This window comes from Gossypium raimondii, chromosome 13 (assembly GCF_025698545.1).
Source record: "Gossypium raimondii isolate GPD5lz chromosome 13, ASM2569854v1, whole genome shotgun sequence".
In the NCBI taxonomy this organism is placed as follows: Eukaryota; Viridiplantae; Streptophyta; class Magnoliopsida; order Malvales; family Malvaceae; genus Gossypium; species Gossypium raimondii.
This window is the reverse complement of record NC_068577.1, coordinates 36,480,936-36,498,232: the sequence shown is the minus strand read 5'-3', so window position 1 is coordinate 36,498,232 and position 17,297 is coordinate 36,480,936.

Below are 17,297 nucleotides of genomic sequence, written 5' to 3'. Positions count from 1 at the left end.
CTGCATGTGAAAACTTTACTAGCTGTGTATCAAATATTTCTTTATATATAAACGAAGATTATTTGGTGCATTGCCATTGAAGTTAAAAAACTTCACAAATGAACCCCAAGTTGTTGCCTATTGGTCGGATGTTCATCTCCAGGAATAATTTGGGTTTGAATCACAATTGTACTAAAAAAAAAACTTCACATGCTACCATATGTCCCAAGTGAATATTTAAAAAATAAAAATAAATTAAAAAAGACATGTCATGTACTAAACCTTATGGATTTAAAAAAACTCCCCTAACAATATAGGGTTAGTATTTGGTAGACTGATAATGTTTTTTTATTTATTTCACAAGCAATCTTACAAAATTGACATATGTCTTCTTTTTTTTAATATTTTACTATACCACTATAGGATATATATCAACCCTAAACCTATTAGTAGAGTCTAAAAATCTACGACAATATACCAAATAATTTTATTATAAAATAAAAGAACAAAGAGAATGGAAGAGCAAAGAGAGCGCGCATTCATAATAAATGAATTTAAAGTAGATATTTATTTCTAATGACTATTAGAATTTAAAGTACATCAAAATTTATCTTGATCTTGATGGACATCCACTTAATAAGATATTCATAACACTCCTCCTTAAATGTCCATTGGTAGATAATGTGCCTCCTTAAAATCTTATTAGGAAAAATCCTGTGGGAAAAAAACTTAGTGAAGGAAAAAAATACATAATCTTTTATTACAAGCTGCCTCGTTAAAAACCTTTACCAGGAAAACTCAATGGGACAAAACCTTGGTTAAGGAAAAAAGAGTGCATTACATATTTACTCCCCCTCATGAAAACATCACATAATATCTCATATTCTACGTATTTAATTTTAAATACTAACTTTTCAAATGATTATTTGAATATATTTGCTAAGCATTTATATCACCATTCTTTTGAAAGTCATGAGTGAGGGAAAATTGGGGAAATATATTTTGATCTCTTCAGAGTTTCAACAATAATCATAGTAAATTTTAATCATGATTTTTTTATAAAAACACAAATAGGTATTTTGGATCATTTTATAATCCTTCTTCAACTACTATTCACTAAGTTAAATTTACCATATATGTTCAAATTATCAATTCATATAAATGAACAATTTCCTAAGAATTTCAATATGCTTCTAGCATTCTAAATCCTTCAAGGATTTTAATATAAACTTTACTATATAGTGAGTTATAAAGGTTATAATAACAACCATTAGACACAAGTTAAATCTTTTATGAACTGTCAGTTTAATAATATATCTAAAGGTTATTGCATGCACCATAAAAGAACATTATATCTTTTCATAATCTATGCCAGGACTTAATGAAAAACTTCATATTTTGATTCCACTTTTGCAAAAACTACTTCATTTGTACCCTCACTGGATCTATACCTTTAGATATTTGGACTACTGGTTTAAAAACTCCATAAATTTAATTGTACTTGAGTTGCGTCTTTCTATTTTGAACAACCTATTCCATATCTATATTTCTCAATAGATTTATTCAAGATTCTCCTTTTATTTCATTATTTCAACAATAATATTGCATGCAAAACCATTATCGACCACTTTTATTATCGGTTCCACATTTTCTCAAATTGACATAACATATCAAGATTTATTTAATTTTACTATTTTAATCTTCAGTTTTAGGTACCTGAATCTCTTCTAGAGTTTTAGTTATGTCTTGGGTTAATTCTAGAGCACCCACCTCCACTATATGACCATCTAGATTTATTATTTTCTTTTATGAGAATTTTCATATTTGGAACTTGTAATGAGTTATCCTTGTTGAACTTTTAGTTAAAATTACTCTACCCTAACTCTTTACAAGTTATTATTTCTCTCCCTAATGTTGGAAAAACTATCAAATTAGAATAGTAATCACAAATGATGTCATAATTGAATCTCCAATACATTAAAAAATATAATAATACGAGGAGACTCGTAATTAATATCTATTCTCAACTTACTTTGAGGATTCACTTATCTTTGTGCGTTGTGGTGGTGCAATTGGAATATATACGCACATACAAAAATTCAAAGATGAGAAATATTTAGCTCTTAATTAAAAATCAATTTTAATTGAGAGTATTTACAACTTATTGGCTTGGTGCGTACAACACGTAAATCAACATAATCTCATGTTGAAATAGGAAGTTTAGTTATCATAAGTAATGGTTTAGACATTCATCAGAGGTGTTCAATCGATAATTTCTTTAAACCATTATGCGTATAAATAACAAACTTTTACAAAAGTTTTTCAAACTCAATCAATAAAAGACTAAGATATAAACTCATCAGTATTAGCAAGATGAATTGTCTTAATTGCATAATCTGAAATTAATTATTTAAACAAGCAATCTTGCAAATGGCAGGTTGTAAGTTGATAACACATACGTGATTATTTTGTAGATGCATCTACCAAAATCATATAATATCAAAGCTATCTACATGGTGGATAAATGGACCCATATTCATTTTAGAAATGAAAGACATTAAATCTCAATTTTAGCTAGTGAGTTTCTAATAATCAATTTTCATTGAGAACTAGCAACAAATGAGAATTCTTTAAATTAAAGATTCTGGCTCTTTAATGAATGTCCATATGAATTCTCAATTAATTTTCGCATCATATATGATCCAAGATGGTTTAACTGGTCAAGCCAAGTAGTAAATGCGTTTGTGTCAGTAAACTTCTGGATTACTTTAACATTCATTTCAATTGTACTAATAATATCAATATAAATTGTGACAAATTGTAACAAATTGATACTTCTACTGTCATTCCTTTTACTTTGTATCTACATATAAATACTATTTTGACATTTACTACTAGAAATGTCTAAATCAATGTGAAGTTTATAATTCCACTAAGTCAACAAATTATAATTTTCAAACAATTATATGCAATATTTTCTTTAGGAAATATGCCAAAATCTTCAAATATCCAAAAGAAATGATTATAAAATTTATTATATTTATTGCGACATTCACTTCAAGGAATGTGGAAAAGTAATTTAGACAATAATGTTAACATATATCATATTTCCTACCAATAAGATTATATATATATCATCGCTTTAAGGAATGATAAATTAATATAAATCATTGAACATTTTGTACTAAGAATAAACATTTGGAAATATTTTGAATAATCCATCTTCTTCTTATATATTTGTCAATAATGACAATAAGTTAAATTTTCATATGTGTTATGAATTGTTACATTCACTTAAGAGAATGAAGCAAAACTGTGGAACAAATAACTTGTTATTTTTTAGCCATAATGAGATATGAGATCAATTCAAAATACTTTTAAAATCCTTTTAACAAGAGTTTTGCATAATCAATTAACTACCAAGAATAACTAACTAGGTCATGTAGAAAAAAAGCCTAAATTAAATATATCAATAAAAATCACATCTCTAACATAAAAATATGACATAATGAAAAACTAGCAATTTTCTTTCTTTCATAGCCATCATCATAAACATGCATGAAATTTAATTCAAAATCCAACCATTCATACTCATAGAATTTTTCATTTACAATTGCTCATGTCGTTTCTCTAAATAATTAACACATGGAATAATACAAAACGTATGAACTACTACCTTTAACAATTCTTTGAACTAAATTAAATTTGAATAACCATAAAATTCATTGGTTTATTAACACAAATTTGCATATTAGATATGTTTTAATCAAATATATTATTTAATTATAAAACCTACTATAGCAACATAAATAAATCAGTTAATATTCATTTTCAAGAACAAATGAGATGCTTAAAACAATATGTAACCCATGTAATCAAAACTTAAAAAGAAGACCATCTCAAATATTTAAACCATATATCAAGTTGATTTAATATTTAAAGATGTACCTTTTTTTTCTGCGTTGAGTCTTGACGATTTTATCAAGAAGTAATCAAATTAAACTTTCGTAGTAGACTTTGAATCCAATCAAAATCTATTAATAGCAAACTTTGAGAGTGAATCTTATTTTCTAGGTGTACAACAGGTACATAACCAATGACTTTTCATACATGAGTTTTCTATCTTGCAAGTTCTCATCAGTAATATTTTTCCACGTAATTTTAATTGAGAACTTATTCTGAATACTATAGAGTTATACTCGCAATTTTGAAAAAAAAACTTACAACTTCAGGTGCATCCAAATATAACAAGATTTAGATAGAATTATCATATTCTGTTGCTCATAAGTAGATATTTCACACCAAATATTTTGCTTTCAACCCTTAATGAGGATGATGATAAAAAAGATCACAAAGATAGTCACAATCAATTCAATTTAATAACAAGAATAATCAATAATTCAATCCTCTTTTGATTCATATGAAATACAATATTTTCTTATTCACAATCTTAATATGAGATCCATTATGAATATCTTTTAAAACCAATGGATTAACCATCACAAGATATTAATATATTAGCTCTTTTGGAGCTTTCAACTAATTTTGTACTACCAAATATTGAAATAATATTGGTTTTATTTTCTTTTATGCTTGGGTTCACTTCAGGGAATGCAATGATTTAGTAGGATGAACTTATAAACGTCTCAATAGATTCTTTATTTTATAATCACCATAGCAAACATGCGTAGATTTCAAATCAAAATCTATCTATATATGTTGTCATGATTAGTCTCCAATTATAATAAACATGATATAATAAATAAATCATAGTAAAATATACCTGAAGATCTTTAACATCATCGTCATCACCCACATAAGAATTATAAAAATTTGTTTGGATAATGATTACTCATAGTGCGCAGACCTCAATTGAAGATTGAAATTACAATAGCTCTAGAAGGCAATTGACAACAATTTGAGCAGCAAATTTGGAGTGATCGTATTATAAAATAAAAGAGAGTCGTGCTGACAACGTGTTATAAAATAAAAGATAAAAAATAAAGAACAAAGAGAATGAGAGAGCATATTTTATTGATCAATCGGAATACTTACAAAGCATTTCCAAAGTCTCTATTCATAGGCATAAAAATATAAATAAACTAGAGATCTACTTCTAATGACTATTAGAATTTAAAGTGTATCAAAACTTATCTTGATTTTGATAGACATCCACTTAATAAGATATTCATAACACCATTTATATATATATTGAATTAGTTGTCATTGCACCTAAATTTTGTACTTGTAAAAATATTGAAACCATATTAACAGAAAACATTTTTACAGAAAACGAAAACAATTTAAATTGTAAAAATAATCACTAAAATTTCAAATATTTTAAAAGCCTTTTACTTTTTTCAAGACAGACAAAATACCATTAATTCTTTCTTAATATAGTTAATTTGATTTCATTCATTTATTTAATTTTTTGTTAAATTTAGAAAACAAAATCAATTTAATTCTTTTGATATGGGTTTGGTACTGAAATTTGACACTTTTTCCTAATGTGATATTGATGTTTTTTTTACCTAATCCAAGACGCATATTTGACAAAATTATATATTTTAGTACCCAAAGGTAAATGTGTTAATATTTTAGTGATTAATTCAAGTTTTAAAGTTGATTTTATGTAAGTTAATTGCTAATATTATTAGGTTTGATTTTTCATGATTTTGTAAATAGAATAAATTTAATGTTAATTTGAATTTGTTTAATTTTGTGTTTTATTTGTCAAATTCAGTCCATGATAAAATTACATTTTATGACTGATTTGATGAAAGTTAATTCTAATAATAATAGCTAATTATGAGTTCTCATCATATTGAAAAGAAAATATGATTTCTCATCAAATCATATTTAAAATCCGAATTAAACATTGAAAAATTAACACTATTATCTTCAGGTACCAAAAGATATAACTTTTGTCAAATATAGATATCACATTGAACCAGAAAAGAAAAACATAGGTACGACATTAAAAAAGGCATAATAACATATTTGACCCTCCAACTTTACACAAAAATTAGCCCTTGCATTTCGAAGCTAATAGTTAGATCTTCAAACTCTATGCAAACATCTCAGGCCAAAAATTCCTGAATCTCATCCAAAAATTCATCGCAAGTCGACTAATCTTCCAAGCTTGAAAATTGACAGCTTGGTAGAATTAACTTTAATAAATTTCACCCCATTCATGCATGTATCTTCTAAGAATACAATGAGATTCATAATTAACATATACTCCCAACATTATTTGAATACTCATTTTGTGCATTATGGTGGAGTAATTTGTACATATATTTTTCATTAAAAAATCTAAAATGGGTTGTATTTGGATCTTGACCAAAAACCAATTGTAATGTGGAGTATTTATCATGACTTATTGGCATGATGTGTACAAGTGTCGATTCATATAAAATATCATATCATTATACATATATAAAGAGTTTTATTCTCTAAAGATGCGGTTTAGCTACTAACTAGAGGCATTTAATTCATAACTCTACTAAACCATTTTATACGTATATGTTAGAATTAAGTGACCCAAATCCTTATTTAAATAAAATACTGTGGTAAAATAAAATAAAAGTAAAATACCTATAGAATTATACTTCTTTTATTTTATTTAGAATAAGGTTTTTTAAACCTTATTAAACTCCATCTATTTGATATTATTAGAATAAAGAGTTTCACTCCTGTTAGAATAAGGTTTACAAGCCTATAAATAGGCATAGTCTACTTCCCGTGATTTTTTCCCGAAAGGGTTTCCACGTAAAATCTGTGTGTTCTTTATTTTCTATTTCTATTTTTCTTTGTGATATATTGTCATTACCGACATTATATTTTTCATAAATTGGTATCAGAGCTTCCGGGTTGTTCATCTCAAATCACGGTAATGACGTCTTTGAAGTACGAAATTCCGTTGTTGGATCGCAACACCAGATTTACGTTGGGGCAGATAAAGATGCAGGTAGTTCTTGCACAGATGGATTTAGAGGAAGCCCTGTTAGGGGTAGATAAGATGCCTTCAACATTGACGGAGGAAGAGAAGAGGCGCAAGGATCGAAAGGCGTTAACACAGTTACATCTGCATTTGTCTAATGGAATTTTGCAGGATGTGATGAAGGAGAAGACCACCGCTAGATTATGGAAGAGGTTGGAACAAATATGTATGTCAAAAACTCTAACTAGCAAGCTGCATATGAAGCAGCGTCTTTATGCTCATCGTTTGGAGGAAGGTGCATCTGTGCACGAACACTTAACAGTGTTTAAAGAAATTCTCTCAAACTTGGAGGCCATGGAGGTTCAGTATGATAAGGAAGATCTAGAGTTGATTCTACTTTGTTCATTGCCCCCGTCTTATTCAACCTTTAGAGATACGATTTTATATAGCCGCGAGTCTCTCACAGTTGATGAGGTTTATGATTCTTTAACCTCGTATGATAAGATGAATCATCTTATGGTTAAAGCCGACTCTCAGGAAGAGGGTCTTATTATTCGTGAGAGACAAGATCAGAATGTTGATGATGATCGTGGAAGGACACATGAACGGAATCCTCGCAATAAATCTAAGGGTAGATCGAAGTCTTTAAACAGAGGTAAAACTTGTAACTTTTGCAAGAAGAAAGGGCACATTAAATTTGAGTGCTATAAGCTACAGAATAAGATCAAAAGGGAGGCTACGAATCAAAATGGAAAACAACTAGAAAATTCTGGTAAAGCTGATGTTGTAGAAGACTACAGCGATGGTGAACTTCTAGTCGCTTCTGTCAATAATTCTAAAGCGAGCGAGGAGTGGATCCTTGATTCGGGTTGCACCTTCCACATGAGTCCCAATCAGGATTGTTTACAACTTATGAAATAGTGTCTGAATGTATTATTTTGATTGGAAATAAAGCTTCATGTAGAATTGAAGATGTTGGAACAATTAGAGTTAAGATGTTTGATGGAGTCGTTAGAACACTTAGTGACGTACGACATGTTCCAGAATTAAAGAGAAATTTAATTTCGTTGAGTACTCTTGATTTAAAAAGGTACAAATACACAACTGAAAGTGGGGTTTTGAAGATTTCCAAAGGTTCCCTCATTATGATGAAAGGGCAGAGAAAGACTGCCAAGTTATATGTTTTGCAGGGTTCTACTGTTACTGGTGATGCAACAGTCTCATCCTCTTCCTTATTAGATGATGATATTACTAAACTTTGGCATATGCGCCTAGGGCATATGAGTGAGAATGGCATAGTAGAATTGAGCAAAAGAGAACTGCTTGATGGGAAAGGAATTTGCAAACTGAAGTTAAGCAAAAGAGAGTTCGATTCACCAGAGGAATCCATAACACGAAGGGAACATTGGAGTATATTCATTCTGATCTGTGGGGGCCATCTAGAGTGCCTTCGATAGGTGGAGCTAATTATATGCTAACTTTTATTGATGATTTTTCCAGAAAAGTGTGGGCGTTCTTCCTGAAGCAGAAAAGCGATGTGTTTTCTGTATTTAAGTCTTGGAAAACCATGATTGAAAAACAGACAGGAAAGCAAATAAAATACTTCCGCACAGACAGTGGGTTAGAGTTCTATTCTGATGAGTTTAATAAATTGTGCAAGTTAGAAGGGATCTTGAGACACTTGACAGTTCATCATACTCCACAGCAAAATGGGGTTGCAGAACGAATGAACAGAACGATCATGGAGAAGGTTCGATGTATATTGTCAAATGCCAACTTACCAAAGTCATTTTGGGCCGAAACAACCTCTACTGTATGTTTTTTGATTAACCGATCTACATCCGTTGCCATTGAGAAAAAGACTCCACAAGAGGTATAGTCTGTAATCCTGTTGACTATTCTAATTTAAAGATTTTTGGTTGTCCTGCGTATGCTCATGTTGATAATGGAAAATTGGAACCGAGATCTATTAAATGTGTTTTTCTTGGTTATAAAGCTGGTGTAAAAGGGTATAAGTTATGGTGTCCTGAAAATAGAAAAGTTGTGATTAGCAGAGATGTTTTTGATGAAACTGCTATGCTACCTAACTTATGCCGAGGCTGATCTAGTTGCTTATGCTTTAAATGTAGCTGAAGATATAGATGCAAACCAAGAGCCATTTAATTATTCTGAGGCAGTTAGTTGTGAAGACTCAGAAAAGTGGATGTTTGCTATGCAAGAGAAGATGAAATCACTACACAAAAATAAAACATGGGTTCTTGTGAAACTTCCTAAAGGTCAAAAGGTTGTTCGTTGTAAATGGGTGGTTAAGAAGAAAGAAGGGACTCCAAGAGTTGAAGAACCCAAATATAAAGCAAAGCTTGTTGCAAAGGGTTACAGTCAAATTCCAGGAGTGGACTTCACAGATGTGTTCTCTCCAGTTGTGAAGCATAGTTCAATTCGAGCTTTGCTTGGTATTGTGGCCATGCATGATTTGGAGCTTGAGTAGTTAGATGTAAAAACTGCATTTTTGCATGGAGAACTTGAGGAGGATATTTACATGCAACAACCAGAGAGTTTTACAGTCTCAAAAAATGATGACTATGTTTGCTTGCTAAAAAAGTCCCTTTACGGTTTGAAACAGTCACCACGACAGTGGTATATGCTTGTTGAAAAAGTCCCTTTACGGTTTGAAATAGTCACCACGACAGTGGTATAAGAGGTTTGATTCTTTTATGACTTCTCATGATTTTAAAAGAAGTAGCTTTGACAGTTGTGTTTACTTTAAGAAAAATAGTGATGGTTCTTTTGTGTATCTACTCCTTTATGTTGATGACATGTTGATAGCAGCGAAAGATAAAGGAGAGATAAGAAAGGTCAAAGCCCAACTAAATGAAGAATTTGAGATGAAAGACTTGGGACCAGCAAAGAAGATACTTGGTATGGAGATTCTCAGAGATAGAAAAGTAAGTAAATTGTACCTAAGTTAGAAGGGGTACATTGAGAAAGTTCTTTGCAGATTCAATATGCAGAATGCTAAGCCTGTTAGTACCCCTTTAGCAGCCCATTTCAGACTTTCATCGGCTTTGTCTCCACAATCAGATAATGAGATTGAGTACATGTCACATGTTCCATACTCTAGTGCAGTAGGATCTCTCATGTATGCCATGGTTTGTTCACGTCCAGATTTATCATATGCAGTTAGTGCAGTTAGCAGATACATGGTGAATCACGGTAAAGAACATTGGAAAGTAGTTCAGTGGGTTTTAAGATACTTACGAGGTACTACCGATGTTTGCTTACAGTTTGGAAGAACTAGAGATGGAGTCATTGGGTATGTTGATGCTGATTTTGCTGGAGACCTTGATAGAAGAAGATCTTTCACAGGTTATGTCTTTACAATCAGAGGTTGTGCAATCTGTTGGAAAGCCACTTTGCAAACTACAATGCTTTGTCTACCAATCGTCGAGTACATGGCGATTATCGAGGCTTGTAAAGAAGCTATTTGGTTGAAGGGACTCTTTAGTGAACTCAATGAAGACCTTCAAATCAATACAGTATTTTATGACAGTCAGAGTGCCATCTTCCTTACAAAAGATCAAATGTTTCATGAGAGAACAAAACACATTGATGTTCGGTATCATTTTGTTCGTGATATTATTGCTCGTGGTGATATTGTTGTGAGCCAAATTAGTACTAATGAAAATCCTGCAGATATGATGACTAAGTCACTTCCTATAACCAAGTTTGAGCACTGCTTAGACTTGGTTGGTGTTCATTGTTGAAGATAAACCCTTAAGGGGTTTTATGGAAGAGGTGGAGAAACTTGTTCGTTGAGAGTTTGCGATGAAGAACTTGTTCATTAAGAATTCGTGTCAAGGTGGAGATTGTTAGAATTAAGTGACCCAAATCCTTATTTAAATAAAATACTGTGGTAAAATAAAATAAAAGTAAAATCCCTATAGAATTATAATTCTTTTATTTTATTTTAGAATAAGGTTTTTTAAACCTTATTAAACTCCATCTATTTGATATTATTAGAATAAGGAGTTTCACTCTTGTTAGAATAAGGTTTACAAGCCTATAAATAGGCATAGTCTACCCCTCTTGTAATTAATTAGAATTCGACATAGTAAATTTTCTTCTCCTCTGCCCGTGGTTTTTCCCCGAAAGGGTTTCCACGTAAAATCTGTGTATTCTTTATTTTTCTATTTCTATTTTTCTTTACGATATATTGTCATTACCGACATTATATTTTTCACAGTATAAGCAACAAGCTTTGCGATAGTTATTTGCATTGACAATCTAGCATGCAATAATCATTTAAAGCCCGATAAGTAAACTCACAAATATTAGTAAGGATTGTCTCGGTTGCATAATCTAAAACTTTTGTTCTTAAACAAATCAATACAGGTTGTGTGTTGATAACTCACATGTGATTATCTTGTAGATGCATATACTAAAATCATATCAAAACATCCATATTGATCGTGATGGTCTAACCAATCATTGTTCTTTAATAAATATCCATGTAAATTCTTATCTTATCACATCATTACTGATTGGGATGGTCAAACCAATTATGCCAACTAATTAGTATATTTAAGCTAGTAAACTTCTAGTTTTACTGTGCACATGATTTAATGATACTAATGTAAACTTCTAGTTTACCATCTCATATGATTGAACCATAATAATATATACATAGTACAAAGACAATAGTCTTCCAGTACACAAAATTCTTATCCAATTTAATAAACTTACTTAATCTTCTCCTCATCCTTAGTCTCAATATGATTATATTTATTTGAGACTGATTAGAACATAGTGCATTACTTACCTCTTTGTTTCTTCGGATAACAATGTACTAGCTCTTCTAAAGTCTTGAATTAATTTTGTACTATGAAAGGTCAACATTGTAACAACCCAATTTTTAGTGGTACTGAAAAAGGTGATTTCGAAAGCCTATTTCTATAAACCAAGTCTATAAATATTAAAAAAATATATTTACGGAGTTGGTATAACAATATATTAAAGGTTGGTCCAGTAATTTTGTTGAATTCATAGTTAATTTAAGTACAATGACTAAATTGTAAAAGTCTTATCGCTATAGGTTTTTAATCGGCCTAAAACCTAGGGACTTAAATTACAAGCAACCAAAGGTCAAAAATGGTAATTAAACCATTTTAGTACTTGATGATGGAAGAATCCACTTATATTGATTAATGATGGATTAAGTTAATAAATTATGATTAATTTAAGTTAATTAGGTGATTAAGGATTTAATTAAAGTATATATATTAAACATTAGTGAAAATTGTGTTAATCTTTTTCTTCTTCAATCGGCCAAAACTTAAAACCCAAAGGGAGAAGCCATTTTTGAAGTTTTACATTCGATCTTCAATTGGTAAGCATTTCCAAGTCCTTATTCTTGCAATTTTCATATGTATGAGGTCATGAAAGCTTGATTTAGCTAGCCTATGTACCAATTTTTAAAACTGTTAAAGTTTTTGAAAGTTTCCATTATTGATTTCTTGAAGAAATTGATGTTAAATTAATAGACTTTAAACTTAGATTATGAAAATAGACTAGATTGTAAAGTTTAATTGTTAATTTTGTTCATAAGAACTAAAGTGAATAAGGTGTGAAATTATTGTGAAAATTAAGCATAAATAGATAGTAGAGAGTCCTTAAGGGATGTAATTAAAGTCAATTTTAATCTTAGGCTTAAAATTAAAAGATATGGTTATTTAGTTTTAGGGCTAAATTGAATAAAATGTAAAATTTTAAGGATATTGAAAATGGAATTATATAGGTTCATTCATATCATGACATAATATGAAAATGTTTGGTATTGCTTAATTGTCTAAATTGATTGTATAAATAAAAATTGAATCAAACCGATGATAATCGAGGAAAAGAAAAAATTGTCGATTAGTCTCTGAAGATTCAACTTATTTGTTATTTTGATCAGGTAAGTTCATATGGTACTTATTTATATAGATTGTTGTGTATTTGATTTGTAATTATATATGTGTTTGGTTGTGAATTGGTTCAAAAGGTGAGATTTGGACTAAATTGAAAAGTAATGTTAATATGTGTAATAGATGCCTGTGTGAACTTAATAAAGGTTAGGATACGATTAACATGCCAATAGAGTTTTATGCATGCTTGTATGGGATTGATTATAAATGTTACCGAGGTCTAGCATTTTTTGTAGTCATAAATACATGTGACACAGGTTTAACTCGGACAAGTAACTTGATTTCGTTTTAAAGGTTTAGCCCAGATGGGTAACCTGACATGTTTGTATATTTAGCTTGGATAAGCAATCAAATGTGTCGATATAAAGGTTTAGCCCCGGCAGGTAACCTAATAGGAATATATACTCAGCTCGGACGAGCAACTAGTGTGGTGTAGTTACCTATGTATTTGAGTCCATTTACTAGGTTCATCAGGCTAAACAATGTATATAAAATGAGAAATTTGAAATGAGACTTAATGGTCTTGATTCACTTGAAGGAATGTTGAATTGAGCTTGAATAATGTATTGGAAATATGTCATGAATATGCATGTGATTACATAATTCCTTGATTGAATGAGTTTGAAACTAGTTATACAAAATGACATGAATTGGTATGATAAGTGATTGAAATGCCATATGGTTTGTTTACATGTTAACTCCCACCTTATTGATGCTTTACTTTGCCATGTCTAGCCAAATTATGTCAAGTTAAGGTTGCTTATTGTATTTAGATAAAAGATGAGGTAAGTTTTGTTTAATGCTTATGAACTTACTAAGCATCTTATACACTTATCTAGTTTGTTTTCTCTTTCCCTTATAGATCGTCATCTTTCGAAACTCGTCAAGTTGGACCACCTAGAAGCTCATGCTATCCTATCACCGTATCGGTAGCTATTTGGTTATTTTGAATCTAGGATTGTGACATGTATATAAGTGACTAGGTGTATCTTGGTTTGTGAATGTTTCTAACTTGTCAAGTTTGACTTAATCATTTCATATATTGTGATAATTTAGTGTTTTGATTCATATATGGAGATGAACATATACGTGTTTCGTGCTTAATGATGTGATGATCTATGGCTAAGTGTAACATCCGCGTTTTAATTCAGAGTTAAGTACAATGTTGGATCGGGTTAGGAATTAGTGCAATTTTTTTTTGAAATAGAAAAAATAGGAATTTTGAGTATTAAATTAGGAAGTATTTTGACCCGATAGGAGATTAGAGAATACCCTTTAGATAAGAAAATTTTAAATAGATGTATTGACTTAATTGAAAGAGTAGTGAAATTGTTATGGCCAAAGTAGAAAAATAAAAAGTTAGGAGATACATAGTAGTGGTGGAAATAAAGGAATGATTAAAATGAAAATTATAAAAGATGAGGAAGGATAAAGTGGTAATTAGCCAAGTAGATATTTATTAGGCATAATGATTAGGGGTTATAGTGTAAAGATGGATGGCTAGAGGACTTATTAGCAATTTTACTATTTTAACTAAAAATGATGAGATATTTTAGTGTAATTGTGTAGAAAAGTGGAGAAAAAGATGAAGAGTGGAGAAAAATATGAAAAGTAGTCATTTTTATTATCTAACCAAACCGTCGCTTACTATTAACCCCCACCAAACTTTCATTTTTATTCCCTTTGTATCCTTCCTCCATTGTTGAACAAACCAAGCTCAAAACCTTCCTTTTTCTTTGATCTTTCTTTTGCAAAAACTATAAAGAAGGCTAGTGAGCATCTTAATCTCATGAGAGAACCCTCATAGATGTGTTAAAGGAGAGAAAAAAAAGTAAGAGTTAGGGGTTTGGGTTTTCAAGGAGTTAAGCTAAAAGATGAAGAAATTATCATGTCATACATGTTTATTTTCATAATCTAGCATAGAAAAGTTATTTGATTTTAGTTTTAACTTATAAATGTTATATGTTGTTATGAAATTGAAGAAATAGAAAAGAAGAGAAAAGATCAAATTGAAGAAAAGGGAAAGAGAAGGTCAATGAGTGAGAAGAAGAGAAAATACATCATCTCAACTTTTTGTTGTAAGTACTACAAGGATTTAAATTTAATTTATTTAAATGTTTATAATTTTAGTATAGAAATTATTTATGATAGAAATGTAAAATATATATATATATATATTAAACAAATGATTAAATTGTGAAATTATGAAATATGTAAAGAAAAGTATAGGTGAAGAATATGAAATGATATAATTGTTTGAATACTAAGTAATGATGTTGTGAAAGAAATATATGTGTGAAAAAGGTATTATACATGTGATTTATTTATTAAGGACTGAATTGTGAAATATTTTTCGAGACATAAATTTATTATGAGAAATTTATACTAAATTCGGTTTTAATGCCCAAGTAGACAGAATTTAGAACTATTAGGATATTAGTGGCATACCATTAAGGGACCTTAGCATGCTTTCTGATTGTTAGCACATTAATGCTCTCCGTTTAGCACATTTGTGCTCTCTACATAGCACCCTAATGCTCTATGTTCATTAGTGCATAATAATAATAATACACCTCTGTATTTGTTCCTTATATTCGATAGGTTCTATAAAAGTCTACTATGGGCTAAGGATATGAAATGTGAACAAAAGTGAGTCATCAAAGTGTTGTCGTAAGTTAAATTTTGTTAAAGTAAGGTATAGTTGTAGAATTTTCATGTATGTAAATATGAAATAATTGAATAAATTTAAGCATTATCTTATGATTCATTTACCTAATTATTACCTTGTAGTGCTTGCTAATGTGTTTATCTTATGAAATAATTATGATTCATCTGCTTAATGTGTTTATTTCAACACGTAGCTACAGCTAGACTTGAAGAGCTAGAGTCGAGCTAGGAGATCTCTCATCTCATCACATCTCCAAGAGCGACAAGAGTAGGTAACATATTTTGAGTTAAAATGACTTGTACATATGTAGACCAAATGTGTTCCCAAGTGTTTGGGACTAAAATGCGAACTCTTAAAACTTTATCTACTTTGGTATTTTAAATTGAAATAATTTGGTTCTATATGAAATGAATTATTGATAGTCATATATATGCTTGCTATTGTGGTTTAATAATGTGATAATCTGGTTGAATTGGAGTTATTTTGAATTGCCTTAAGGCACTTTGCAATGGTTTTATGTGTTGTAAAGAATCCAAAACTTTGCAAGGGGTTTTTAGCAAATTTTCAACTGATTTTTATCAAAATTTACCCAAGTATCAGTACCTAGGCTTTGAAACTTAAAATTTTCAAAACAGAATGTAATTTTGGTATCGATATCGCACTTGGTATTGATTTCAAAGGCAAGGTGCTGATACCTAAGCCTAATGTATTGATGATACCTTCATCAAAATTTGAATTTTTGGAGTTCTAGAATGCTATTTTGGTATCAATTTTTTGCAAAGGTATAGATACCTTTTATAAAGTATTGATACCTTTTGTTTAAGTATCGATACTTGACCCCTGTTTTAAGTAAAAATAATTTTAAAATATACATTAATGACCCCATATGTTTATAATAATAATTGTTGGGTTAAATGAGTTAAAACACTATGGGTAAATGTTTAAATTACACAGTGTCTAGCCAAAATCGCTTTGGTAGGAAATGTAATAGTCTTATACTGGGTCTATACGGTTGGGTCGGATATAGGGGATTTTACACTAAGTGTGTGGCATATGGAATGGCATTGAATGAGATAGAAATGGTGGCTTATTTGATAGGTGAATGAGATGGAAATGCATTTCAACATTATTAACTTGGAGTATTCTAGTAAAATGTAGCCTAATTTGGATAGTTGATGGTTATGTTTAATGCCTATAAGTGATGGATATGTATATGTAACACTCCAAACCCGGCCTAGACATTATGGCCGAATCTGGTGATGTCACATAGAAAGGGAATTGAAGACAAGATTTTCAAGTTTAAACCGTTACAGTATGTTAGCTTTTATTTAATTCAAAAAAAAAACTAGTTGATTTGCTTTAAAACTTGTCTCTTAGCAGAAGCTTTTGTAACCAATTGATTTAGGGAAAATTGTTTCTATTTATGAAAAACCTTAGTTTTTAGAAAAAAAAAATATTTTTTATGGTGTTGCAGTTTTAAAAAAAAATCCATAAAAAACAGTATAAAGTCCTAAATTTAAAGCCAACCAGTTCATAGTTCAGAAGATACATAAAAAAACCCCAAATAAGTAATAAATTCTAGGCATTAACAGAAAACAATCTAAAATTTACGTGTGGCCACCTCCGAGTCCTCCGTTGCACCGACCTGTTAAGTCTGGGGATTACCTGTACAGATTAAACAGAGAAAGGGTGAGGTTTCGCAAACTCAGTGTGTAATTGTCATAGAAAACATGCATACAGATAA